Source organism: Aquarana catesbeiana, linkage group LG04, assembly GCF_042186555.1.
Source record: "Aquarana catesbeiana isolate 2022-GZ linkage group LG04, ASM4218655v1, whole genome shotgun sequence".
Lineage (NCBI taxonomy): Eukaryota > Metazoa > Chordata > Amphibia > Anura > Ranidae > Aquarana > Aquarana catesbeiana.
In genome coordinates, this window is record NC_133327.1 from 36,860,612 (window position 1) to 36,886,583 (window position 25,972).

Genomic DNA, 25,972 nt, shown 5'->3' on the forward strand with positions numbered 1-25,972 from the left:
TTGCAAAATCCACAACCTGCTCTGGCCGCTAGACACCAGGACAGCCACCCGTTTTCCGAGCTTCGAAGGTTTGCACTCTCCCTTCCTCAGAGTCCCCCCATTTTTTTTCTCCCTTCGTGAGTCCATTGACAACTGATCCCTTTCGGAAGTATGACCTCATGGGTTTCAATGATGTCATTAGGAGAAGGTGGTTTCCAAAAGAACCTTCCCACCACCTAGTACGTTCTAGACAATAAACACCTTGTGCCTTGATGCATTCCACCGGACTTGAAATTGGCGGGAGAGAGCTACCCGGGGGGGGGGAAGGGGGGGCTTTAAAGACAAAGACACCATAATTGCATTGGCCGGGAATCGAACCCGGGCCTCCCGCGTGGCAGGCGAGAATTCTACCACTGAACCACCAATGCGCCACGCCGGGGCCGGCGCCATCACCCTCCTCGCTCAGCTGGTCTAGGAGAGTCCAGCTTTTGCCCAGACTTGACTTGGCATTAGCTTGTCAACATCGATGGAAACGCCTTGTCATCTACATTGTGACTTTGCCAGATGGACCCACTCCCCATGGGATCGGTAGCAAACTAGATCCACATTTTGTTGTTGATGCTCCTCCTCAGCAACAAGAGCAGAGTGGCGCAGCGGAAGCGTGCTGAGCCAAAACCCTCAGCATAAGGATGGCACTGGCACCTTTTGCTTGTCAACATCGATGGAAACGCCTCGTCATCTACATTGTGACTTTGCCAGATGGACCCACTCCCCATGGGATCGGTAGCAAACTAGATCCACATTTTGTTGTCGATGCACCAGCTCGGCAGCAAGAGCAGAGTGGCGCAGCGGAAGCGTGCTGGGCCCATAACCCAGAGGTCGATGGATCGAAACCATCCTCTGCTACGTTGCCTTTTCCTATGCCAGTCGATATTTGCTAGTGGGGCCAAAGGGCGCTCTTTCACACACAAAGAGAAGTTGAACCTGATTCTGGTGGTTAAACGAGTCCAAAACCCTCAGCATAAGGATGGCACGGGCACCTTTTGTGCTAATGCAATATTGTCTCTTGGCAAAGGAAGCCTGGCCGTGCTTTCTTTAATGGATTGCTTTTGTCCAATACTGCCTGCCTGACTTTGGCTGAAGCCACAGCTGCCTCAAAAAAAAAAACGCGTCAACGCCGCCTTGGCACATGTTATGAGGAGGACTCTGGCTTCCCATGTTGCTCGCGGCGCTCGGTTCCAAGCTTCAACAACAAACGCAAAAGCCAGGTGCCTCCCAGGAAGGCAGCGTTTGGAGAATGCGGGCATCGATCCCGCTACCTCTCGCATGCTAAGCGAGCGCTCTACCACTTGAGCTAATCCCCCTTTGCTTGGGCTCCCCGTTGGCGCTATGGCTGATCCCTGTCCTCTTATGTGCTATGCGTAATATATGCAGTTTTGCAAAATCCACAACCTGCTCTGGCCGCTAGACACCAGGACAGCCACCCGTTTTCCGAGCTTCGAAGGTTTGCACTCTCCCTTCCTCAGAGTCCCCCCATTTTTTTTCTCCCTTCGTGAGTCCATTGACAACTGATCCCTTTCGGAAGTATGACCTCATGGGTTTCAATGATGTCATTAGGAGAAGGTGGTTTCCAAAAGAACCTTCCCACCACCTAGTACGTTCTAGACAATAAACACCTTGTGCCTTGATGCATTCCACCGGACTTGAAATTGGCGGGAGAGAGCTACCCGGGGGGGGGGAAGGGGGGGCTTTAAAGACAAAGACACCATAATTGCATTGGCCGGGAATCGAACCCGGGCCTCCCGCGTGGCAGGCGAGAATTCTACCACTGAACCACCAATGCGCCACGCCGGGGCCGGCGCCATCACCCTCCTCGCTCAGCTGGTCTAGGAGAGTCCAGCTTTTGCCCAGACTTGACTTGGCATTAGCTTGTCAACATCGATGGAAACGCCTTGTCATCTACATTGTGACTTTGCCAGATGGACCCACTCCCCATGGGATCGGTAGCAAACTAGATCCACATTTTGTTGTTGATGCTCCTCCTCAGCAACAAGAGCAGAGTGGCGCAGCGGAAGCGTGCTGAGCCAAAACCCTCAGCATAAGGATGGCACTGGCACCTTTTGCTTGTCAACATCGATGGAAACGCCTCGTCATCTACATTGTGACTTTGCCAGATGGACCCACTCCCCATGGGATCGGTAGCAAACTAGATCCACATTTTGTTGTCGATGCACCAGCTCGGCAGCAAGAGCAGAGTGGCGCAGCGGAAGCGTGCTGGGCCCATAACCCAGAGGTCGATGGATCGAAACCATCCTCTGCTACGTTGCCTTTTCCTATGCCAGTCGATATTTGCTAGTGGGGCCAAAGGGCGCTCTTTCACACACAAAGAGAAGTTGAACCTGATTCTGGTGGTTAAACGAGTCCAAAACCCTCAGCATAAGGATGGCACGGGCACCTTTTGTGCTAATGCAATATTGTCTCTTGGCAAAGGAAGCCTGGCCGTGCTTTCTTTAATGGATTGCTTTTGTCCAATACTGCCTGCCTGACTTTGGCTGAAGCCACAGCTGCCTCAAAAAAAAAAACGCGTCAACGCCGCCTTGGCACATGTTATGAGGAGGACTCTGGCTTCCCATGTTGCTCGCGGCGCTCGGTTCCAAGCTTCAACAACAAACGCAAAAGCCAGGTGCCTCCCAGGAAGGCAGCGTTTGGAGAATGCGGGCATCGATCCCGCTACCTCTCGCATGCTAAGCGAGCGCTCTACCACTTGAGCTAATCCCCCTTTGCTTGGGCTCCCCGTTGGCGCTATGGCTGATCCCTGTCCTCTTATGTGCTATGCGTAATATATGCAGTTTTGCAAAATCCACAACCTGCTCTGGCCGCTAGACACCAGGACAGCCACCCGTTTTCCGAGCTTCGAAGGTTTGCACTCTCCCTTCCTCAGAGTCCCCCCATTTTTTTTCTCCCTTCGTGAGTCCATTGACAACTGATCCCTTTCGGAAGTATGACCTCATGGGTTTCAATGATGTCATTAGGAGAAGGTGGTTTCCAAAAGAACCTTCCCACCACCTAGTACGTTCTAGACAATAAACACCTTGTGCCTTGATGCATTCCACCGGACTTGAAATTGGCGGGAGAGAGCTACCCGGGGGGGGGAAGGGGGGGGCTTTAAAGACAAAGACACCATAATTGCATTGGCCGGGAATCGAACCCGGGCCTCCCGCGTGGCAGGCGAGAATTCTACCACTGAACCACCAATGCGCCACGCCGGGGCCGGCGCCATCACCCTCCTCGCTCAGCTGGTCTAGGAGAGTCCAGCTTTTGCCCAGACTTGACTTGGCATTAGCTTGTCAACATCGATGGAAACGCCTTGTCATCTACATTGTGACTTTGCCAGATGGACCCACTCCCCATGGGATCGGTAGCAAACTAGATCCACATTTTGTTGTTGATGCTCCTCCTCAGCAACAAGAGCAGAGTGGCGCAGCGGAAGCGTGCTGAGCCAAAACCCTCAGCATAAGGATGGCACTGGCACCTTTTGCTTGTCAACATCGATGGAAACGCCTCGTCATCTACATTGTGACTTTGCCAGATGGACCCACTCCCCATGGGATCGGTAGCAAACTAGATCCACATTTTGTTGTCGATGCACCAGCTCGGCAGCAAGAGCAGAGTGGCGCAGCGGAAGCGTGCTGGGCCCATAACCCAGAGGTCGATGGATCGAAACCATCCTCTGCTACGTTGCCTTTTCCTATGCCAGTCGATATTTGCTAGTGGGGCCAAAGGGCGCTCTTTCACACACAAAGAGAAGTTGAACCTGATTCTGGTGGTTAAACGAGTCCAAAACCCTCAGCATAAGGATGGCACGGGCACCTTTTGTGCTAATGCAATATTGTCTCTTGGCATTAGCTTGTCAACATCGATGGAAACGCCTTGTCATCTACATTGTGACTTTGCCAGATGGACCCACTCCCCATGGGATCGGTAGCAAACTAGATCCACATTTTGTTGTTGATGCTCCTCCTCAGCAACAAGAGCAGAGTGGCGCAGCGGAAGCGTGCTGAGCCAAAACCCTCAGCATAAGGATGGCACTGGCACCTTTTGCTTGTCAACATCGATGGAAACGCCTCGTCATCTACATTGTGACTTTGCCAGATGGACCCACTCCCCATGGGATCGGTAGCAAACTAGATCCACATTTTGTTGTCGATGCACCAGCTCGGCAGCAAGAGCAGAGTGGCGCAGCGGAAGCGTGCTGGGCCCATAACCCAGAGGTCGATGGATCGAAACCATCCTCTGCTACGTTGCCTTTTCCTATGCCAGTCGATATTTGCTAGTGGGGCCAAAGGGCGCTCTTTCACACACAAAGAGAAGTTGAACCTGATTCTGGTGGTTAAACGAGTCCAAAACCCTCAGCATAAGGATGGCACGGGCACCTTTTGTGCTAATGCAATATTGTCTCTTGGCAAAGGAAGCCTGGCCGTGCTTTCTTTAATGGATTGCTTTTGTCCAATACTGCCTGCCTGACTTTGGCTGAAGCCACAGCTGCCTCAAAAAAAAAAACGCGTCAACGCCGCCTTGGCACATGTTATGAGGAGGACTCTGGCTTCCCATGTTGCTCGCGGCGCTCGGTTCCAAGCTTCAACAACAAACGCAAAAGCCAGGTGCCTCCCAGGAAGGCAGCATTTGGAGAATGCGGGCATCGATCCCGCTACCTCTCGCATGCTAAGCGAGCGCTCTACCACTTGAGCTAATCCCCCTTTGCTTGGGCTCCCCGTTGGCGCTATGGCTGATCCCTGTCCTCTTATGTGCTATGCGTAATATATGCAGTTTTGCAAAATCCACAACCTGCTCTGGCCGCTAGACACCAGGACAGCCACCCGTTTTCCGAGCTTCGAAGGTTTGCACTCTCCCTTCCTCAGAGTCCCCCCATTTTTTTTCTCCCTTCGTGAGTCCATTGACAACTGATCCCTTTCGGAAGTATGACCTCATGGGTTTCAATGATGTCATTAGGAGAAGGTGGTTTCCAAAAGAACCTTCCCACCACCTAGTACGTTCTAGACAATAAACACCTTGTGCCTTGATGCATTCCACCGGACTTGAAATTGGCGGGAGAGAGCTACCCGGGGGGGGGGGAAGGGGGGGCTTTAAAGACAAAGACACCATAATTGCATTGGCCGGGAATCGAACCCGGGCCTCCCGCGTGGCAGGCGAGAATTCTACCACTGAACCACCAATGCGCCACGCCGGGGCCGGCGCCATCACCCTCCTCGCTCAGCTGGTCTAGGAGAGTCCAGCTTTTGCCCAGACTTGACTTGGCATTAGCTTGTCAACATCGATGGAAACGCCTTGTCATCTACATTGTGACTTTGCCAGATGGACCCACTCCCCATGGGATCGGTAGCAAACTAGATCCACATTTTGTTGTTGATGCTCCTCCTCAGCAACAAGAGCAGAGTGGCGCAGCGGAAGCGTGCTGAGCCAAAACCCTCAGCATAAGGATGGCACTGGCACCTTTTGCTTGTCAACATCGATGGAAACGCCTCGTCATCTACATTGTGACTTTGCCAGATGGACCCACTCCCCATGGGATCGGTAGCAAACTAGATCCACATTTTGTTGTCGATGCACCAGCTCGGCAGCAAGAGCAGAGTGGCGCAGCGGAAGCGTGCTGGGCCCATAACCCAGAGGTCGATGGATCGAAACCATCCTCTGCTACGTTGCCTTTTCCTATGCCAGTCGATATTTGCTAGTGGGGCCAAAGGGCGCTCTTTCACACACAAAGAGAAGTTGAACCTGATTCTGGTGGTTAAACGAGTCCAAAACCCTCAGCATAAGGATGGCACGGGCACCTTTTGTGCTAATGCAATATTGTCTCTTGGCAAAGGAAGCCTGGCCGTGCTTTCTTTAATGGATTGCTTTTGTCCAATACTGCCTGCCTGACTTTGGCTGAAGCCACAGCTGCCTCAAAAAAAAAAACGCGTCAACGCCGCCTTGGCACATGTTATGAGGAGGACTCTGGCTTCCCATGTTGCTCGCGGCGCTCGGTTCCAAGCTTCAACAACAAACGCAAAAGCCAGGTGCCTCCCAGGAAGGCAGCGTTTGGAGAATGCGGGCATCGATCCCGCTACCTCTCGCATGCTAAGCGAGCGCTCTACCACTTGAGCTAATCCCCCTTTGCTTGGGCTCCCCGTTGGCGCTATGGCTGATCCCTGTCCTCTTATGTGCTATGCGTAATATATGCAGTTTTGCAAAATCCACAACCTGCTCTGGCCGCTAGACACCAGGACAGCCACCCGTTTTCCGAGCTTCGAAGGTTTGCACTCTCCCTTCCTCAGAGTCCCCCCATTTTTTTTCTCCCTTCGTGAGTCCATTGACAACTGATCCCTTTCGGAAGTATGACCTCATGGGTTTCAATGATGTCATTAGGAGAAGGTGGTTTCCAAAAGAACCTTCCCACCACCTAGTACGTTCTAGACAATAAACACCTTGTGCCTTGATGCATTCCACCGGACTTGAAATTGGCGGGAGAGAGCTACCCGGGGGGGGGGAAGGGGGGGCTTTAAAGACAAAGACACCATAATTGCATTGGCCGGGAATCGAACCCGGGCCTCCCGCGTGGCAGGCGAGAATTCTACCACTGAACCACCAATGCGCCACGCCGGGGCCGGCGCCATCACCCTCCTCGCTCAGCTGGTCTAGGAGAGTCCAGCTTTTGCCCAGACTTGACTTGGCATTAGCTTGTCAACATCGATGGAAACGCCTTGTCATCTACATTGTGACTTTGCCAGATGGACCCACTCCCCATGGGATCGGTAGCAAACTAGATCCACATTTTGTTGTTGATGCTCCTCCTCAGCAACAAGAGCAGAGTGGCGCAGCGGAAGCGTGCTGAGCCAAAACCCTCAGCATAAGGATGGCACTGGCACCTTTTGCTTGTCAACATCGATGGAAACGCCTCGTCATCTACATTGTGACTTTGCCAGATGGACCCACTCCCCATGGGATCGGTAGCAAACTAGATCCACATTTTGTTGTCGATGCACCAGCTCGGCAGCAAGAGCAGAGTGGCGCAGCGGAAGCGTGCTGGGCCCATAACCCAGAGGTCGATGGATCGAAACCATCCTCTGCTACGTTGCCTTTTCCTATGCCAGTCGATATTTGCTAGTGGGGCCAAAGGGCGCTCTTTCACACACAAAGAGAAGTTGAACCTGATTCTGGTGGTTAAACGAGTCCAAAACCCTCAGCATAAGGATGGCACGGGCACCTTTTGTGCTAATGCAATATTGTCTCTTGGCAAAGGAAGCCTGGCCGTGCTTTCTTTAATGGATTGCTTTTGTCCAATACTGCCTGCCTGACTTTGGCTGAAGCCACAGCTGCCTCAAAAAAAAAAACGCGTCAACGCCGCCTTGGCACATGTTATGAGGAGGACTCTGGCTTCCCATGTTGCTCGCGGCGCTCGGTTCCAAGCTTCAACAACAAACGCAAAAGCCAGGTGCCTCCCAGGAAGGCAGCATTTGGAGAATGCGGGCATCGATCCCGCTACCTCTCGCATGCTAAGCGAGCGCTCTACCACTTGAGCTAATCCCCCTTTGCTTGGGCTCCCCGTTGGCGCTATGGCTGATCCCTGTCCTCTTATGTGCTATGCGTAATATATGCAGTTTTGCAAAATCCACAACCTGCTCTGGCCGCTAGACACCAGGACAGCCACCCGTTTTCCGAGCTTCGAAGGTTTGCACTCTCCCTTCCTCAGAGTCCCCCCATTTTTTTTCTCCCTTCGTGAGTCCATTGACAACTGATCCCTTTCGGAAGTATGACCTCATGGGTTTCAATGATGTCATTAGGAGAAGGTGGTTTCCAAAAGAACCTTCCCACCACCTAGTACGTTCTAGACAATAAACACCTTGTGCCTTGATGCATTCCACCGGACTTGAAATTGGCGGGAGAGAGCTACCCGGGGGGGGGGAAGGGGGGGCTTTAAAGACAAAGACACCATAATTGCATTGGCCGGGAACCGAACCCGGGCCTCCCGCGTGGCAGGCGAGAATTCTACCACTGAACCACCAATGCGCCACGCCGGGGCTGGCGCCATCACCCTCCTCGCTCAGCTGGTCTAGGAGAGTCCAGCTTTTGCCCAGACTTGACTTGGCATTAGCTTGTCAACATCGATGGAAACGCCTTGTCATCTACATTGTGACTTTGCCAGATGGACCCACTCCCCATGGGATCGGTAGCAAACTAGATCCACATTTTGTTGTTGATGCTCCTCCTCAGCAACAAGAGCAGAGTGGCGCAGCGGAAGCGTGCTGAGCCAAAACCCTCAGCATAAGGATGGCACTGGCACCTTTTGCTTGTCAACATCGATGGAAACGCCTCGTCATCTACATTGTGACTTTGCCAGATGGACCCACTCCCCATGGGATCGGTAGCAAACTAGATCCACATTTTGTTGTCGATGCACCAGCTCGGCAGCAAGAGCAGAGTGGCGCAGCGGAAGCGTGCTGGGCCCATAACCCAGAGGTCGATGGATCGAAACCATCCTCTGCTACGTTGCCTTTTCCTATGCCAGTCGATATTTGCTAGTGGGGCCAAAGGGCGCTCTTTCACACACAAAGAGAAGTTGAACCTGATTCTGGTGGTTAAACGAGTCCAAAACCCTCAGCATAAGGATGGCACGGGCACCTTTTGTGCTAATGCAATATTGTCTCTTGGCAAAGGAAGCCTGGCCGTGCTTTCTTTAATGGATTGCTTTTGTCCAATACTGCCTGCCTGACTTTGGCTGAAGCCACAGCTGCCTCAAAAAAAAAACGCGTCAACGCCGCCTTGGCACATGTTATGAGGAGGACTCTGGCTTCCCATGTTGCTCGCGGCGCTCGGTTCCAAGCTTCAACAACAAACGCAAAAGCCAGGTGCCTCCCAGGAAGGCAGCATTTGGAGAATGCGGGCATCGATCCCGCTACCTCTCGCATGCTAAGCGAGCGCTCTACCACTTGAGCTAATCCCCCTTTGCTTGGGCTCCCCGTTGGCGCTATGGCTGATCCCTGTCCTCTTATGTGCTATGCGTAATATATGCAGTTTTGCAAAATCCACAACCTGCTCTGGCCGCTAGACACCAGGACAGCCACCCGTTTTCCGAGCTTCGAAGGTTTGCACTCTCCCTTCCTCAGAGTCCCCCCATTTTTTTTCTCCCTTCGTGAGTCCATTGACAACTGATCCCTTTCGGAAGTATGACCTCATGGGTTTCAATGATGTCATTAGGAGAAGGTGGTTTCCAAAAGAACCTTCCCACCACCTAGTACGTTCTAGACAATAAACACCTTGTGCCTTGATGCATTCCACCGGACTTGAAATTGGCGGGAGAGAGCTACCCGGGGGGGGGGAAGGGGGGGCTTTAAAGACAAAGACACCATAATTGCATTGGCCGGGAATCGAACCCGGGCCTCCCGCGTGGCAGGCGAGAATTCTACCACTGAACCACCAATGCGCCACGCCGGGGCCGGCGCCATCACCCTCCTCGCTCAGCTGGTCTAGGAGAGTCCAGCTTTTGCCCAGACTTGACTTGGCATTAGCTTGTCAACATCGATGGAAACGCCTTGTCATCTACATTGTGACTTTGCCAGATGGACCCACTCCCCATGGGATCGGTAGCAAACTAGATCCACATTTTGTTGTTGATGCTCCTCCTCAGCAACAAGAGCAGAGTGGCGCAGCGGAAGCGTGCTGAGCCAAAACCCTCAGCATAAGGATGGCACTGGCACCTTTTGCTTGTCAACATCGATGGAAACGCCTCGTCATCTACATTGTGACTTTGCCAGATGGACCCACTCCCCATGGGATCGGTAGCAAACTAGATCCACATTTTGTTGTCGATGCACCAGCTCGGCAGCAAGAGCAGAGTGGCGCAGCGGAAGCGTGCTGGGCCCATAACCCAGAGGTCGATGGATCGAAACCATCCTCTGCTACGTTGCCTTTTCCTATGCCAGTCGATATTTGCTAGTGGGGCCAAAGGGCGCTCTTTCACACACAAAGAGAAGTTGAACCTGATTCTGGTGGTTAAACGAGTCCAAAACCCTCAGCATAAGGATGGCACGGGCACCTTTTGTGCTAATGCAATATTGTCTCTTGGCAAAGGAAGCCTGGCCGTGCTTTCTTTAATGGATTGCTTTTGTCCAATACTGCCTGCCTGACTTTGGCTGAAGCCACAGCTGCCTCAAAAAAAAAAACGCGTCAACGCCGCCTTGGCACATGTTATGAGGAGGACTCTGGCTTCCCATGTTGCTCGCGGCGCTCGGTTCCAAGCTTCAACAACAAACGCAAAAGCCAGGTGCCTCCCAGGAAGGCAGCGTTTGGAGAATGCGGGCATCGATCCCGCTACCTCTCGCATGCTAAGCGAGCGCTCTACCACTTGAGCTAATCCCCCTTTGCTTGGGCTCCCCGTTGGCGCTATGGCTGATCCCTGTCCTCTTATGTGCTATGCGTAATATATGCAGTTTTGCAAAATCCACAACCTGCTCTGGCCGCTAGACACCAGGACAGCCACCCGTTTTCCGAGCTTCGAAGGTTTGCACTCTCCCTTCCTCAGAGTCCCCCCATTTTTTTTCTCCCTTCGTGAGTCCATTGACAACTGATCCCTTTCGGAAGTATGACCTCATGGGTTTCAATGATGTCATTAGGAGAAGGTGGTTTCCAAAAGAACCTTCCCACCACCTAGTACGTTCTAGACAATAAACACCTTGTGCCTTGATGCATTCCACCGGACTTGAAATTGGCGGGAGAGAGCTACCCGGGGGGGGGGAAGGGGGGGCTTTAAAGACAAAGACACCATAATTGCATTGGCCGGGAATCGAACCCGGGCCTCCCGCGTGGCAGGCGAGAATTCTACCACTGAACCACCAATGCGCCACGCCGGGGCCGGCGCCATCACCCTCCTCGCTCAGCTGGTCTAGGAGAGTCCAGCTTTTGCCCAGACTTGACTTGGCATTAGCTTGTCAACATCGATGGAAACGCCTTGTCATCTACATTGTGACTTTGCCAGATGGACCCACTCCCCATGGGATCGGTAGCAAACTAGATCCACATTTTGTTGTTGATGCTCCTCCTCAGCAACAAGAGCAGAGTGGCGCAGAGGAAGCGTGCTGAGCCAAAACCCTCAGCATAAGGATGGCACTGGCACCTTTTGCTTGTCAACATCGATGGAAACGCCTCGTCATCTACATTGTGACTTTGCCAGATGGACCCACTCCCCATGGGATCGGTAGCAAACTAGATCCACATTTTGTTGTCGATGCACCAGCTCGGCAGCAAGAGCAGAGTGGCGCAGCGGAAGCGTGCTGGGCCCATAACCCAGAGGTCGATGGATCGAAACCATCCTCTGCTACGTTGCCTTTTCCTATGCCAGTCGATATTTGCTAGTGGGGCCAAAGGGCGCTCTTTCACACACAAAGAGAAGTTGAACCTGATTCTGGTGGTTAAACGAGTCCAAAACCCTCAGCATAAGGATGGCACGGGCACCTTTTGTGCTAATGCAATATTGTCTCTTGGCAAAGGAAGCCTGGCCGTGCTTTCTTTAATGGATTGCTTTTGTCCAATACTGCCTGCCTGACTTTGGCTGAAGCCACAGCTGCCTCAAAAAAAAAAACGCGTCAACGCCGCCTTGGCACATGTTATGAGGAGGACTCTGGCTTCCCATGTTGCTCGCGGCGCTCGGTTCCAAGCTTCAACAACAAACGCAAAAGCCAGGTGCCTCCCAGGAAGGCAGCATTTGGAGAATGCGGGCATCGATCCCGCTACCTCTCGCATGCTAAGCGAGCGCTCTACCACTTGAGCTAATCCCCCCTTGCTTGGGCTCCCCGTTGGCGCTATGGCTGATCCCTGTCCTCTTATGTGCTATGCGTAATATATGCAGTTTTGCAAAATCCACAACCTGCTCTGGCCGCTAGACACCAGGACAGCCACCCGTTTTCCGAGCTTCGAAGGTTTGCACTCTCCCTTCCTCAGAGTCCCCCCATTTTTTTTCTCCCTTCGTGAGTCCATTGACAACTGATCCCTTTCGGAAGTATGACCTCATGGGTTTCAATGATGTCATTAGGAGAAGGTGGTTTCCAAAAGAACCTTCCCACCACCTAGTACGTTCTAGACAATAAACACCTTGTGCCTTGATGCATTCCAGCGGACTTGAAATTGGCGGGAGAGAGCTACCCGGGGGGGGGGAAGGGGGGGCTTTAAAGACAAAGACACCATAATTGCATTGGCCGGGAACCGAACCCGGGCCTCCCGCGTGGCAGGCGAGAATTCTACCACTGAACCACCAATGCGCCACGCCGGGGCCGGCGCCATCACCCTCCTCGCTCAGCTGGTCTAGGAGAGTCCAGCTTTTGCCCAGACTTGACTTGGCATTAGCTTGTCAACATCGATGGAAACGCCTTGTCATCTACATTGTGACTTTGCCAGATGGACCCACTCCCCATGGGATCGGTAGCAAACTAGATCCACATTTTGTTGTTGATGCTCCTCCTCAGCAACAAGAGCAGAGTGGCGCAGCGGAACCGTGCTGAGCCAAAACCCTCAGCATAAGGATGGCACTGGCACCTTTTGCTTGTCAACATCGATGGAAACGCCTCGTCATCTACATTGTGACTTTGCCAGATGGACCCACTCCCCATGGGATCGGTAGCAAACTAGATCCACATTTTGTTGTCGATGCACCAGCTCGGCAGCAAGAGCAGAGTGGCGCAGCGGAAGCGTGCTGGGCCCATAACCCAGAGGTCGATGGATCGAAACCATCCTCTGCTACGTTGCCTTTTCCTATGCCAGTCGATATTTGCTAGTGGGGCCAAAGGGCGCTCTTTCACACACAAAGAGAAGTTGAACCTGATTCTGGTGGTTAAACGAGTCCAAAACCCTCAGCATAAGGATGGCACGGGCACCTTTTGTGCTAATGCAATATTGTCTCTTGGCAAAGGAAGCCTGGCCGTGCTTTCTTTAATGGATTGCTTTTGTCCAATACTGCCTGCCTGACTTTGGCTGAAGCCACAGCTGCCTCAAAAAAAAAAACGCGTCAACGCCGCCTTGGCACATGTTATGAGGAGGACTCTGGCTTCCCATGTTGCTCGCGGCGCTCGGTTCCAAGCTTCAACAACAAACGCAAAAGCCAGGTGCCTCCCAGGAAGGCAGCGTTTGGAGAATGCGGGCATCGATCCCACTACCTCTCGCATGCTAAGCGAGCGCTCTACCACTTGAGCTAATCCCCCTTTGCTTGGGCTCCCCGTTGGCGCTATGGCTGATCCCTGTCCTCTTATGTGCTATGCGTAATATATGCAGTTTTGCAAAATCCACAACCTGCTCTGGCCGCTAGACACCAGGACAGCCACCCGTTTTCCGAGCTTCGAAGGTTTGCACTCTCCCTTCCTCAGAGTCCCCCCATTTTTTTTCTCCCTTCGTGAGTCCATTGACAACTGATCCCTTTCGGAAGTATGACCTCATGGGTTTCAATGATGTCATTAGGAGAAGGTGGTTTCCAAAAGAACCTTCCCACCACCTAGTACGTTCTAGACAATAAACACCTTGTGCCTTGATGCATTCCACCGGACTTGAAATTGGCGGGAGAGAGCTACCCGGGGGGGGGGAAGGGGGGGGCTTTAAAGACAAAGACACCATAATTGCATTGGCCGGGAATCGAACCCGGGCCTCCCGCGTGGCAGGCGAGAATTCTACCACTGAACCACCAATGCGCCACGCCGGGGCCGGCGCCATCACCCTCCTCGCTCAGCTGGTCTAGGAGAGTCCAGCTTTTGCCCAGACTTGACTTGGCATTAGCTTGTCAACATCGATGGAAACGCCTTGTCATCTACATTGTGACTTTGCCAGATGGACCCACTCCCCATGGGATCGGTAGCAAACTAGATCCACATTTTGTTGTTGATGCTCCTCCTCAGCAACAAGAGCAGAGTGGCGCAGCGGAAGCGTGCTGAGCCAAAACCCTCAGCATAAGGATGGCACTGGCACCTTTTGCTTGTCAACATCGATGGAAACGCCTCGTCATCTACATTGTGACTTTGCCAGATGGACCCACTCCCCATGGGATCGATAGCAAACTAGATCCACATTTTGTTGTCGATGCACCAGCTCGGCAGCAAGAGCAGAGTGGCGCAGCGGAAGCGTGCTGGGCCCATAACCCAGAGGTCGATGGATCGAAACCATCCTCTGCTACGTTGCCTTTTCCTATGCCAGTCGATATTTGCTAGTGGGGCCAAAGGGCGCTCTTTCACACACAAAGAGAAGTTGAACCTGATTCTGGTGGTTAAACGAGTCCAAAACCCTCAGCATAAGGATGGCACGGGCACCTTTTGTGCTAATGCAATATTGTCTCTTGGCAAAGGAAGCCTGGCCGTGCTTTCTTTAATGGATTGCTTTTGTCCAATACTGCCTGCCTGACTTTGGCTGAAGCCACAGCTGCCTCAAAAAAAAAAACGCGTCAACGCCGCCTTGGCACATGTTATGAGGAGGACTCTGGCTTCCCATGTTGCTCGCGGCGCTCGGTTCCAAGCTTCAACAACAAACGCAAAAGCCAGGTGCCTCCCAGGAAGGCAGCGTTTGGAGAATGCGGGCATCGATCCCGCTACCTCTCGCATGCTAAGCGAGCGCTCTACCACTTGAGCTAATCCCCCTTTGCTTGGGCTCCCCGTTGGCGCTATGGCTGATCCCTGTCCTCTTATGTGCTATGCGTAATATATGCAGTTTTGCAAAATCCACAACCTGCTCTGGCCGCTAGACACCAGGACAGCCACCCGTTTTCCGAGCTTCGAAGGTTTGCACTCTCCCTTCCTCAGAGTCCCCCCATTTTTTTTCTCCCTTCGTGAGTCCATTGACAACTGATCCCTTTCGGAAGTATGACCTCATGGGTTTCAATGATGTCATTAGGAGAAGGTGGTTTCCAAAAGAACCTTCCCACCACCTAGTACGTTCTAGACAATAAACACCTTGTGCCTTGATGCATTCCACCGGACTTGAAATTGGCGGGAGAGAGCTACCCGGGGGGGGGAAGGGGGGGCTTTAAAGACAAAGACACCATAATTGCATTGGCCGGGAATCGAACCCGGGCCTCCCGCGTGGCAGGCGAGAATTCTACCACTGAACCACCAATGCGCCACGCCGGGGCCGGCGCCATCACCCTCCTCGCTCAGCTGGTCTAGGAGAGTCCAGCTTTTGCCCAGACTTGACTTGGCATTAGCTTGTCAACATCGATGGAAACGCCTTGTCATCTACATTGTGACTTTGCCAGATGGACCCACTCCCCATGGGATCGGTAGCAAACTAGATCCACATTTTGTTGTTGATGCTCCTCCTCAGCAACAAGAGCAGAGTGGCGCAGCGGAAGCGTGCTGAGCCAAAACCCTCAGCATAAGGATGGCACTGGCACCTTTTGCTTGTCAACATCGATGGAAACGCCTCGTCATCTACATTGTGACTTTGCCAGATGGACCCACTCCCCATGGGATCGGTAGCAAACTAGATCCACATTTTGTTGTCGATGCACCAGCTCGGCAGCAAGAGCAGAGTGGCGCAGCGGAAGCGTGCTGGGCCCATAACCCAGAGGTCGATGGATCGAAACCATCCTCTGCTACGTTGCCTTTTCCTATGCCAGTCGATATTTGCTAGTGGGGCCAAAGGGCGCTCTTTCACACACAAAGAGAAGTTGAACCTGATTCTGGTGGTTAAACGAGTCCAAAACCCTCAGCATAAGGATGGCACGGGCACCTTTTGTGCTAATGCAATATTGTCTCTTGGCAAAGGAAGCCTGGCCGTGCTTTCTTTAATGGATTGCTTTTGTCCAATACTGCCTGCCTGACTTTGGCTGAAGCCACAGCTGCCTCAAAAAAAAAAACGCGTCAACGCCGCCTTGGCACATGTTATGAGGAGGACTCTGGCTTCCCATGTTGCTCGCGGCGCTCGGTTCCAAGCTTCAACAACAAACGCAAAAGCCAGGTGCCTCCCAGGAAGGCAGCGTTTGGAGAATGCGGGCATCGATCCCGCTACCTCTCGCATGCTAAGCGAGCGCTCTACCACTTGAGCTAATCCCCCTTTGCTTGGGCTCCCCGTTGGCGCTATGGCTGATCCCTGTCCTCTTATGTGCTATGCGTAATATATGCAGTTTTGCAAAATCCACAACCTGCTCTGGCCGCTAGACACCAGGACAGCCACCCGTTTTCCGAGCTTCGAAGGTTTGCACTCTCCCTTCCTCAGAGTCCCCCCATTTTTTTTCTCCCTTCGTGAGTCCATTGACAACTGATCCCTTTCGGAAGTATGACCTCATGGGTTTCAATGATGTCATTAGGAGAAGGTGGTTTCCAAAAGAACCTTCCCACCACCTAGTACGTTCTAGACAATAAACACCTTGTGCCTTGATGCATTCCACCGGACTTGAAATTGGCGGGAGAGAGCTACCCGGGGGGGGGGAAGGGGGGGCTTTAAAGACAAAGACACCATAATTGCATTGGCCGGGAATCGAACCCGGGCCTCCCGCGTGGCAGGCGAGAATTCTACCACTGAACCACCAATGCGCCACGCCGGGGCCGGCGCCATCACCCTCCTCGCTCAGCTGGTCTAGGAGAGTCCAGCTTTTGCCCAGACTTGACTTGGCATTAGCTTGTCAACATCGATGGAAACGCCTTGTCATCTACATTGTGACTTTGCCAGATGGACCCACTCCCCATGGGATCGGTAGCAAACTAGATCCACATTTTGTTGTTGATGCTCCTCCTCAGCAACAAGAGCAGAGTGGCGCAGCGGAAGCGTGCTGAGCCAAAACCCTCAGCATAAGGATGGCACTGGCACCTTTTGCTTGTCAACATCGATGGAAACGCCTCGTCATCTACATTGTGACTTTGCCAGATGGACCCACTCCCCATGGGATCGGTAGCAAACTAGATCCACATTTTGTTGTCGATGCACCAGCTCGGCAGCAAGAGCAGAGTGGCGCAGCGGAAGCGTGCTGGGCCCATAACCCAGAGGTCGATGGATCGAAACCATCCTCTGCTACGTTGCCTTTTCCTATGCCAGTCGATATTTGCTAGTGGGGCCAAAGGGCGCTCTTTCACACACAAAGAGAAGTTGAACCTGATTCTGGTGGTTAAACGAGTCCAAAACCCTCAGCATAAGGATGGCACGGGCACCTTTTGTGCTAATGCAATATTGTCTCTTGGCAAAGGAAGCCTGGCCGTGCTTTCTTTAATGGATTGCTTTTGTCCAATACTGCCTGCCTGACTTTGGCTGAAGCCACAGCTGCCTCAAAAAAAAAAACGCGTCAACGCCGCCTTGGCACATGTTATGAGGAGGACTCTGGCTTCCCATGTTGCTCGCGGCGCTCGGTTCCAAGCTTCAACAACAAACGCAAAAGCCAGGTGCCTCCCAGGAAGGCAGCGTTTGGAGAATGCGGGCATCGATCCCGCTACCTCTCGCATGCTAAGCGAGCGCTCTACCACTTGAGCTAATCCCCCTTTGCTTGGGCTCCCCGTTGGCGCTATGGCTGATCCCTGTCCTCTTATGTGCTATGCGTAATATATGCAGTTTTGCAAAATCCACAACCTGCTCTGGCCGCTAGACACCAGGACAGCCACCCGTTTTCCGAGCTTCGAAGGTTTGCACTCTCCCTTCCTCAGAGTCCCCCCATTTTTTTTCTCCCTTCGTGAGTCCATTGACAACTGATCCCTTTCGGAAGTATGACCTCATGGGTTTCAATGATGTCATTAGGAGAAGGTGGTTTCCAAAAGAACCTTCCCACCACCTAGTACGTTCTAGACAATAAACACCTTGTGCCTTGATGCATTCCACCGGACTTGAAATTGGCGGGAGAGAGCTACCCGGGGGGGGGGAAGGGGGGGCTTTAAAGACAAAGACACCATAATTGCATTGGCCGGGAACCGAACCCGGGCCTCCCGCGTGGCAGGCGAGAATTCTACCACTGAACCACCAATGCGCCACGCCGGGGCTGGCGCCATCACCCTCCTCGCTCAGCTGGTCTAGGAGAGTCCAGCTTTTGCCCAGACTTGACTTGGCATTAGCTTGTCAACATCGATGGAAACGCCTTGTCATCTACATTGTGACTTTGCCAGATGGACCCACTCCCCATGGGATCGGTAGCAAACTAGATCCACATTTTGTTGTTGATGCTCCTCCTCAGCAACAAGAGCAGAGTGGCGCAGCGGAAGCGTGCTGAGCCAAAACCCTCAGCATAAGGATGGCACTGGCACCTTTTGCTTGTCAACATCGATGGAAACGCCTCGTCATCTACATTGTGACTTTGCCAGATGGACCCACTCCCCATGGGATCGGTAGCAAACTAGATCCACATTTTGTTGTCGATGCACCAGCTCGGCAGCAAGAGCAGAGTGGCGCAGCGGAAGCGTGCTGGGCCCATAACCCAGAGGTCGATGGATCGAAACCATCCTCTGCTACGTTGCCTTTTCCTATGCCAGTCGATATTTGCTAGTGGGGCCAAAGGGCGCTCTTTCACACACAAAGAGAAGTTGAACCTGATTCTGGTGGTTAAACGAGTCCAAAACCCTCAGCATAAGGATGGCACGGGCACCTTTTGTGCTAATGCAATATTGTCTCTTGGCAAAGGAAGCCTGGCCGTGCTTTCTTTAATGGATTGCTTTTGTCCAATACTGCCTGCCTGACTTTGGCTGAAGCCACAGCTGCCTCAAAAAAAAAAACGCGTCAACGCCGCCTTGGCACATGTTATGAGGAGGACTCTGGCTTCCCGTGTTGCTCGCGGCGCTCGGTTCCAAGCTTCAACAACAAACGCAAAAGCCAGGTGCCTCCCAGGAAGGCAGCGTTTGGAGAATGCGGGCATCGATCCCGCTACCTCTCGCATGCTAAGCGAGCGCTCTACCACTTGAGCTAATCCCCCTTTGCTTGGGCTCCCCGTTGGCGCTATGGCTGATCCCTGTCCTCTTATGTGCTATGCGTAATATATGCAGTTTTGCAAAATCCACAACCTGCTCTGGCCGCTAGACACCAGGACAGCCACCCGTTTTCCGAGCTTCGAAGGTTTGCACTCTCCCTTCCTCAGAGTCCCCCCATTTTTTTTCTCCCTTCGTGAGTCCATTGACAACTGATCCCTTTCGGAAGTATGACCTCATGGGTTTCAATGATGTCATTAGGAGAAGGTGGTTTCCAAAAGAACCTTCCCACCACCTAGTACGTTCTAGACAATAAACACCTTGTGCCTTGATGCATTCCACCGGACTTGAAATTGGCGGGAGAGAGCTACCCGGGGGGGGGGAAGGGGGGGCTTTAAAGACAAAGACACCATAATTGCATTGGCCGGGAATCGAACCCGGGCCTCCCGCGTGGCAGGCGAGAATTCTACCACTGAACCACCAATGCGCCACGCCGGGGCCGGCGCCATCACCCTCCTCGCTCAGCTGGTCTAGGAGAGTCCAGCTTTTGCCCAGACTTGACTTGGCATTAGCTTGTCAACATCGATGGAAACGCCTTGTCATCTACATTGTGACTTTGCCAGATGGACCCACTCCCCATGGGATCGGTAGCAAACTAGATCCACATTTTGTTGTTGATGCTCCTCCTCAGCAACAAGAGCAGAGTGGCGCAGCGGAAGCGTGCTGAGCCAAAACCCTCAGCATAAGGATGGCACTGGCACCTTTTGCTTGTCAACATCGATGGAAACGCCTCGTCATCTACATTGTGACTTTGCCAGATGGACCCACTCCCCATGGGATCGGTAGCAAACTAGATCCACATTTTGTTGTCGATGCACCAGCTCGGCAGCAAGAGCAGAGTGGCGCAGCGGAAGCGTGCTGGGCCCATAACCCAGAGGTCGATGGATCGAAACCATCCTCTGCTACGTTGCCTTTTCCTATGCCAGTCGATATTTGCTAGTGGGGCCAAAGGGCGCTCTTTCACACACAAAGAGAAGTTGAACCTGATTCTGGTGGTTAAACGAGTCCAAAACCCTCAGCATAAGGATGGCACGGGCACCTTTTGTGCTAATGCAATATTGTCTCTTGGCAAAGGAAGCCTGGCCGTGCTTTCTTTAATGGATTGCTTTTGTCCAATACTGCCTGCCTGACTTTGGCTGAAGCCACAGCTGCCTCAAAAAAAAAAACGCGTCAACGCCGCCTTGGCACATGTTATGAGGAGGACTCTGGCTTCCCATGTTGCTCGCGGCGCTCGGTTCCAAGCTTCAACAACAAACGCAAAAGCCAGGTGCCTCCCAGGAAGGCAGCGTTTGGAGAATGCGGGCATCGATCCCGCTACCTCTCGCATGCTAAGCGAGCGCTCTACCACTTGAGCTAATCCCCCTTTGCTTGGGCTCCCCGTTGGCGCTATGGCTGATCCCTGTCCTCTTATGTGCTATGCGTAATATATGCAGTTTTGCAAAATCCACAACCTGCTCTGGCCGCTAGACACCAGGACAGCCACCCGTTTTCCGAGCTTCGAAGGTTTGCACTCTCCCTTCCTCAGAGTCCCCCCATTTTTTTTCTCCCTTCGTGAGTCCATTGACAACTGATCCCTTTCGGAAGTATGACCTCATGGGTTTCAATGATGTCATTAGGAGAAGGTGGTTTCCAAAAGAACCTTCCCACCACCTAGTACGTTCTAGACAATAAACACCTTGTGCCTTGATGCATTCCACCGGACTTGAAATTGGCGGGAGAGAGCTACCCGGGGGGGGGGAAGGGGGGGGCTTTAAAGACAAAGACACCATAATTGCATTGGCCGGGAATCGAACCCGGGCCTCCCGCGTGGCAGGCGAGAATTCTACCACTGAACCACCAATGCGCCACGCCGGGGCCGGCGCCATCACCCTCCTCGCTCAGCTGGTCTAGGAGAGTCCAGCTTTTGCCCAGACTTGACTTGACATTAGCTTGTCAACATCGATGGAAACGCCTTGTCATCTACATTGTGACTTTGCCAGATGGACCCACTCCCCATGGGATCGGTAGCAAACTAGATCCACATTTTGTTGTTGATGCTCCTCCTCAGCAACAAGAGCAGAGTGGCGCAGCGGAAGCGTGCTGAGCCAAAACCCTCAGCATAAGGATGGCACTGGCACCTTTTGCTTGTCAACATCGATGGAAACGCCTCGTCATCTACATTGTGACTTTGCCAGATGGACCCACTCCCCATGGGATCGGTAGCAAACTAGATCCACATTTTGTTGTCGATGCACCAGCTCGGCAGCAAGAGCAGAGTGGCGCAGCGGAAGCGTGCTGGGCCCATAACCCAGAGGTCGATGGATCGAAACCATCCTCTGCTACGTTGCCTTTTCCTATGCCAGTCGATATTTGCTAGTGGGGCCAAAGGGCGCTCTTTCACACACAAAGAGAAGTTGAACCTGATTCTGGTGGTTAAACGAGTCCAAAACCCTCAGCATAAGGATGGCACGGGCACCTTTTGTGCTAATGCAATATTGTCTCTTGGCAAAGGAAGCCTGGCCGTGCTTTCTTTAATGGATTGCTTTTGTCCAATACTGCCTGCCTGACTTTGGCTGAAGCCACAGCTGCCTCAAAAAAAAAAACGCGTCAACGCCGCCTTGGCACATGTTATGAGGAGGACTCTGGCTTCCCATGTTGCTCGCGGCGCTCGGTTCCAAGCTTCAACAACAAACGCAAAAGCCAGGTGCCTCCCAGGAAGGCAGCGTTTGGAGAATGCGGGCATCGATCCCGCTACCTCTCGCATGCTAAGCGAGCGCTCTACCACTTGAGCTAATCCCCCTTTGCTTGGGCTCCCCGTTGGCGCTATGGCTGATCCCTGTCCTCTTATGTGCTATGCGTAATATATGCAGTTTTGCAAAATCCACAACCTGCTCTGGCCGCTAGACACCAGGACAGCCACCCGTTTTCCGAGCTTCGAAGGTTTGCACTCTCCCTTCCTCAGAGTCCCCCCATTTTTTTTCTCCCTTCGTGAGTCCATTGACAACTGATCCCTTTCGGAAGTATGACCTCATGGGTTTCAATGATGTCATTAGGAGAAGGTGGTTTCCAAAAGAACCTTCCCACCACCTAGTACGTTCTAGACAATAAACACCTTGTGCCTTGATGCATTCCACCGGACTTGAAATTGGCGGGAGAGAGCTACCCGGGGGGGGGGAAGGGGGGGCTTTAAAGACAAAGACACCATAATTGCATTGGCCGGGAACCGAACCCGGGCCTCCCGCGTGGCAGGCGAGAATTCTACCACTGAACCACCAATGCGCCACGCCGGGGCCGGCGCCATCACCCTCCTCGCTCAGCTGGTCTAGGAGAGTCCAGCTTTTGCCCAGACTTGACTTGGCATTAGCTTGTCAACATCGATGGAAACGCCTTGTCATCTACATTGTGACTTTGCCAGATGGACCCACTCCCCATGGGATCGGTAGCAAACTAGATCCACATTTTGTTGTTGATGCTCCTCCTCAGCAACAAGAGCAGAGTGGCGCAGCGGAAGCGTGCTGAGCCAAAACCCTCAGCATAAGGATGGCACTGGCACCTTTTGCTTGTCAACATCGATGGAAACGCCTCGTCATCTACATTGTGACTTTGCCAGATGGACCCACTCCCCATGGGATCGGTAGCAAACTAGATCCACATTTTGTTGTCGATGCACCAGCTCGGCAGCAAGAGCAGAGTGGCGCAGCGGAAGCGTGCTGGGCCCATAACCCAGAGGTCGATGGATCGAAACCATCCTCTGCTACGTTGCCTTTTCCTATGCCAGTCGATATTTGCTAGTGGGGCCAAAGGGCGCTCTTTCACACACAAAGAGAAGTTGAACCTGATTCTGGTGGTTAAACGAGTCCAAAACCCTCAGCATAAGGATGGCACGGGCACCTTTTGTGCTAATGCAATATTGTCTCTTGGCAAAGGAAGCCTGGCCGTGCTTTCTTTAATGGATTGCTTTTGTCCAATACTGCCTGCCTGACTTTGGCTGAAGCCACAGCTGCCTCAAAAAAAAAAACGCGTCAACGCCGCCTTGGCACATGTTATGAGGAGGACTCTGGCTTCCCATGTTGCTCGCGGCGCTCGGTTCCAAGCTTCAACAACAAACGCAAAAGCCAGGTGCCTCCCAGGAAGGCAGCGTTTGGAGAATGCGGGCATCGATCCCGCTACCTCTCGCATGCTAAGCGAGCGCTCTACCACTTGAGCTAATCCCCCTTTGCTTGGGCTCCCCGTTGGCGCTATGGCTGATCCCTGTCCTCTTATGTGCTATGCGTAATATATGCAGTTTTGCAAAATCCACAACCTGCTCTGGCCGCTAGACACCAGGACAGCCACCCGTTTTCCGAGCTTCGAAGGTTTGCACTCTCCCTTCCTCAGAGTCCCCCCATTTTTTTTCTCCCTTCGTGAGTCCATTGACAACTGATCCCTTTCGGAAGTATGACCTCATGGGTTTCAATGATGTCATTAGGAGAAGGTGGTTTCCAAAAGAACCTTCCCACCACCTAGTACGTTCTAGACAATAAACACCTTGTGCCTTGATGCATTCCACCGGACTTGAAATTGGCAGGAGAGAGCTACCCGGGGGGGGGAAGGGGGGGCTTTAAAGACAAAGACACCATAATTGCATTGGCCGGGAATCGAACCCGGGCCTCCCGCGTGGCAGGCGAGAATTCTACCACTGAACCACCAATGCGCCACGCCGGGGCCGGCGCCATCACCCTCCTCGCTCAGCTGGTCTAGGAGAGTCCAGCTTTTGCCCAGACTTGACTTGGCATTAGCTTGTCAACATCGATGGAAACGCCTTGTCATCTACATTGTGACTTTGCCAGATGGACCCACTCCCCATGGGATCGGTAGCAAACTAGATCCACATTTTGTTGTTGATGCTCCTCCTCAGCAACAAGAGCAGAGTGGCGCAGCGGAAGCGTGCTGAGCCAAAACCCTCAGCATAAGGATGGCACTGGCACCTTTTGCTTGTCAACATCGATGGAAACGCCTCGTCATCTACATTGTGACTTTGCCAGATGGACCCACTCCCCATGGGATCGGTAGCAAACTAGATCCACATTTTGTTGTCGATGCACCAGCTCGGCAGCAAGAGCAGAGTGGCGCAGCGGAAGCGTGCTGGGCCCATAACCCAGAGGTCGATGGATCGAAACCATCCTCTGCTACGTTGCCTTTTCCTATGCCAGTCGATATTTGCTAGTGGGGCCAAAGGGCGCTCTTTCACACACAAAGAGAAGTTGAACCTGATTCTGGTGGTTAAACGAGTCCAAAACCCTCAGCATAAGGATGGCACGGGCACCTTTTGTGCTAATGCAATATTGTCTCTTGGCAAAGGAAGCCTGGCCGTGCTTTCTTTAATGGATTGCTTTTGTCCAATACTGCCTGCCTGACTTTGGCTGAAGCCACAGCTGCCTCAAAAAAAAAAACGCGTCAACGCCGCCTTGGCACATGTTATGAGGAGGACTCTGGCTTCCCATGTTGCTCGCGGCGCTCGGTTCCAAGCTTCAACAACAAACGCAAAAGCCAGGTGCCTCCCAGGAAGGCAGCGTTTGGAGAATGTGGGCATCGATCCCGCTACCTCTCGCATGCTAAGCGAGCGCTCTACCACTTGAGCTAATCCCCCTTTGCTTGGGCTCCCCGTTGGCGCTATGGCTGATCCCTGTCCTCTTATGTGCTATGCGTAATATATGCAGTTTTGCAAAATCCACAACCTGCTCTGGCCGCTAGACACCAGGACAGCCACCCGTTTTCCGAGCTTCGAAGGTTTGCACTCTCCCTTCCTCAGAGTCCCCCCATTTTTTTTCTCCCTTCGTGAGTCCATTGACAACTGATCCCTTTCGGAAGTATGACCTCATGGGTTTCAATGATGTCATTAGGAGAAGGTGGTTTCCAAAAGAACCTTCCCACCACCTAGTACGTTCTAGACAATAAACACCTTGTGCCTTGATGCATTCCACCGGACTTGAAATTGGCGGGAGAGAGCTACCCGGGGGGGGGAAGGGGGGGGCTTTAAAGACAAAGACACCATAATTGCATTGGCCGGGAATCGAACCTGGGCCTCCCGCGTGGCAGGCGAGAATTCTACCACTGAACCACCAATGCGCCACGCCGGGGCCGGCGCCATCACCCTCCTCGCTCAGCTGGTCTAGGAGAGTCCAGCTTTTGCCCAGACTTGACTTGGCATTAGCTTGTCAACATCGATGGAAACGCCTTGTCATCTACATTGTGACTTTGCCAGATGGACCCACTCCCCATGGGATCGGTAGCAAACTAGATCCACATTTTGTTGTTGATGCTCCTCCTCAGCAACAAGAGCAGAGTGGCGCAGCGGAAGCGTGCTGAGCCAAAACCCTCAGCATAAGGATGGCACTGGCACCTTTTGCTTGTCAACATCGATGGAAACGCCTCGTCATCTACATTGTGACTTTGCCAGATGGACCCACTCCCCATGGGATCGGTAGCAAACTAGATCCACATTTTGTTGTCGATGCACCAGCTCAGCAGCAAGAGCAGAGTGGCGCAGCGGAAGCGTGCTGGGCCCATAACCCAGAGGTCGATGGATCGAAACCATCCTCTGCTACGTTGCCTTTTCCTATGCCAGTCGATATTTGCTAGTGGGGCCAAAGGGCGCTCTTTCACACACAAAGAGAAGTTGAACCTGATTCTGGTGGTTAAACGAGTCCAAAACCCTCAGCATAAGGATGGCACGGGCACCTTTTGTGCTAATGCAATATTGTCTCTTGGCAAAGGAAGCCTGGCCGTGCTTTCTTTAATGGATTGCTTTTGTCCAATACTGCCTGCCTGACTTTGGCTGAAGCCACAGCTGCCTCAAAAAAAAAAACGCGTCAACGCCGCCTTGGCACATGTTATGAGGAGGACTCTGGCTTCCCATGTTGCTCGCGGCGCTCGGTTCCAAGCTTCAACAACAAACGCAAAAGCCAGGTGCCTCCCAGGAAGGCAGCGTTTGGAGAATGCGGGCATCGATCCCACTACCTCTCGCATGCTAAGCGAGCGCTCTACCACTTGAGCTAATCCCCCTTTGCTTGGGC

General features: G+C 52.8%; 28 non-coding genes across 28 annotated transcripts; all 28 read right to left on the minus strand.

Annotated features, from left to right (window-relative positions):
- Positions 1 to 336: 336 nt before the first annotated feature.
- TRNAG-GCC (transfer RNA glycine (anticodon GCC)) lies at positions 337 to 407 on the minus strand. Its single transcript has one exon. It is a non-coding gene; the product is annotated as a tRNA-Gly (tRNA).
- Positions 408 to 1,270: 863 nt separating this feature from the next.
- TRNAA-AGC (transfer RNA alanine (anticodon AGC)) lies at positions 1,271 to 1,343 on the minus strand. The gene has a single exon. It is a non-coding gene; the product is annotated as a tRNA-Ala (tRNA).
- A 408-nt stretch (positions 1,344 to 1,751) lies between these two features.
- On the minus strand, positions 1,752 to 1,822 carry TRNAG-GCC (transfer RNA glycine (anticodon GCC)). The gene has a single exon. It is a non-coding gene; the product is annotated as a tRNA-Gly (tRNA).
- An 863-nt stretch (positions 1,823 to 2,685) lies between these two features.
- TRNAA-AGC (transfer RNA alanine (anticodon AGC)) lies at positions 2,686 to 2,758 on the minus strand. Its single transcript has one exon. It is a non-coding gene; the product is annotated as a tRNA-Ala (tRNA).
- Positions 2,759 to 3,166: 408 nt separating this feature from the next.
- TRNAG-GCC (transfer RNA glycine (anticodon GCC)) lies at positions 3,167 to 3,237 on the minus strand. The gene has a single exon. It is a non-coding gene; the product is annotated as a tRNA-Gly (tRNA).
- A 1,426-nt stretch (positions 3,238 to 4,663) lies between these two features.
- Positions 4,664 to 4,736, minus strand: TRNAA-AGC (transfer RNA alanine (anticodon AGC)). The gene has a single exon. It is a non-coding gene; the product is annotated as a tRNA-Ala (tRNA).
- Positions 4,737 to 5,145: 409 nt separating this feature from the next.
- On the minus strand, positions 5,146 to 5,216 carry TRNAG-GCC (transfer RNA glycine (anticodon GCC)). Its single transcript has one exon. It is a non-coding gene; the product is annotated as a tRNA-Gly (tRNA).
- Positions 5,217 to 6,079: 863 nt separating this feature from the next.
- Positions 6,080 to 6,152, minus strand: TRNAA-AGC (transfer RNA alanine (anticodon AGC)). Its single transcript has one exon. It is a non-coding gene; the product is annotated as a tRNA-Ala (tRNA).
- Positions 6,153 to 6,560: 408 nt separating this feature from the next.
- On the minus strand, positions 6,561 to 6,631 carry TRNAG-GCC (transfer RNA glycine (anticodon GCC)). Its single transcript has one exon. It is a non-coding gene; the product is annotated as a tRNA-Gly (tRNA).
- Positions 6,632 to 7,494: 863 nt separating this feature from the next.
- Positions 7,495 to 7,567, minus strand: TRNAA-AGC (transfer RNA alanine (anticodon AGC)). Its single transcript has one exon. It is a non-coding gene; the product is annotated as a tRNA-Ala (tRNA).
- Positions 7,568 to 8,908: 1,341 nt separating this feature from the next.
- TRNAA-AGC (transfer RNA alanine (anticodon AGC)) lies at positions 8,909 to 8,981 on the minus strand. The gene has a single exon. It is a non-coding gene; the product is annotated as a tRNA-Ala (tRNA).
- Positions 8,982 to 9,389: 408 nt separating this feature from the next.
- Positions 9,390 to 9,460, minus strand: TRNAG-GCC (transfer RNA glycine (anticodon GCC)). Its single transcript has one exon. It is a non-coding gene; the product is annotated as a tRNA-Gly (tRNA).
- An 863-nt stretch (positions 9,461 to 10,323) lies between these two features.
- TRNAA-AGC (transfer RNA alanine (anticodon AGC)) lies at positions 10,324 to 10,396 on the minus strand. Its single transcript has one exon. It is a non-coding gene; the product is annotated as a tRNA-Ala (tRNA).
- Positions 10,397 to 10,804: 408 nt separating this feature from the next.
- On the minus strand, positions 10,805 to 10,875 carry TRNAG-GCC (transfer RNA glycine (anticodon GCC)). The gene has a single exon. It is a non-coding gene; the product is annotated as a tRNA-Gly (tRNA).
- An 863-nt stretch (positions 10,876 to 11,738) lies between these two features.
- TRNAA-AGC (transfer RNA alanine (anticodon AGC)) lies at positions 11,739 to 11,811 on the minus strand. Its single transcript has one exon. It is a non-coding gene; the product is annotated as a tRNA-Ala (tRNA).
- A 1,824-nt stretch (positions 11,812 to 13,635) lies between these two features.
- TRNAG-GCC (transfer RNA glycine (anticodon GCC)) lies at positions 13,636 to 13,706 on the minus strand. The gene has a single exon. It is a non-coding gene; the product is annotated as a tRNA-Gly (tRNA).
- An 863-nt stretch (positions 13,707 to 14,569) lies between these two features.
- TRNAA-AGC (transfer RNA alanine (anticodon AGC)) lies at positions 14,570 to 14,642 on the minus strand. Its single transcript has one exon. It is a non-coding gene; the product is annotated as a tRNA-Ala (tRNA).
- A 407-nt stretch (positions 14,643 to 15,049) lies between these two features.
- Positions 15,050 to 15,120, minus strand: TRNAG-GCC (transfer RNA glycine (anticodon GCC)). The gene has a single exon. It is a non-coding gene; the product is annotated as a tRNA-Gly (tRNA).
- Positions 15,121 to 15,983: 863 nt separating this feature from the next.
- On the minus strand, positions 15,984 to 16,056 carry TRNAA-AGC (transfer RNA alanine (anticodon AGC)). The gene has a single exon. It is a non-coding gene; the product is annotated as a tRNA-Ala (tRNA).
- Positions 16,057 to 16,464: 408 nt separating this feature from the next.
- Positions 16,465 to 16,535, minus strand: TRNAG-GCC (transfer RNA glycine (anticodon GCC)). The gene has a single exon. It is a non-coding gene; the product is annotated as a tRNA-Gly (tRNA).
- An 863-nt stretch (positions 16,536 to 17,398) lies between these two features.
- TRNAA-AGC (transfer RNA alanine (anticodon AGC)) lies at positions 17,399 to 17,471 on the minus strand. The gene has a single exon. It is a non-coding gene; the product is annotated as a tRNA-Ala (tRNA).
- Positions 17,472 to 18,813: 1,342 nt separating this feature from the next.
- On the minus strand, positions 18,814 to 18,886 carry TRNAA-AGC (transfer RNA alanine (anticodon AGC)). The gene has a single exon. It is a non-coding gene; the product is annotated as a tRNA-Ala (tRNA).
- A 408-nt stretch (positions 18,887 to 19,294) lies between these two features.
- Positions 19,295 to 19,365, minus strand: TRNAG-GCC (transfer RNA glycine (anticodon GCC)). The gene has a single exon. It is a non-coding gene; the product is annotated as a tRNA-Gly (tRNA).
- Positions 19,366 to 20,228: 863 nt separating this feature from the next.
- On the minus strand, positions 20,229 to 20,301 carry TRNAA-AGC (transfer RNA alanine (anticodon AGC)). The gene has a single exon. It is a non-coding gene; the product is annotated as a tRNA-Ala (tRNA).
- Positions 20,302 to 20,710: 409 nt separating this feature from the next.
- Positions 20,711 to 20,781, minus strand: TRNAG-GCC (transfer RNA glycine (anticodon GCC)). The gene has a single exon. It is a non-coding gene; the product is annotated as a tRNA-Gly (tRNA).
- An 863-nt stretch (positions 20,782 to 21,644) lies between these two features.
- TRNAA-AGC (transfer RNA alanine (anticodon AGC)) lies at positions 21,645 to 21,717 on the minus strand. Its single transcript has one exon. It is a non-coding gene; the product is annotated as a tRNA-Ala (tRNA).
- Positions 21,718 to 23,059: 1,342 nt separating this feature from the next.
- On the minus strand, positions 23,060 to 23,132 carry TRNAA-AGC (transfer RNA alanine (anticodon AGC)). Its single transcript has one exon. It is a non-coding gene; the product is annotated as a tRNA-Ala (tRNA).
- A 407-nt stretch (positions 23,133 to 23,539) lies between these two features.
- Positions 23,540 to 23,610, minus strand: TRNAG-GCC (transfer RNA glycine (anticodon GCC)). The gene has a single exon. It is a non-coding gene; the product is annotated as a tRNA-Gly (tRNA).
- Positions 23,611 to 25,972: the final 2,362 nt, after the last annotated feature.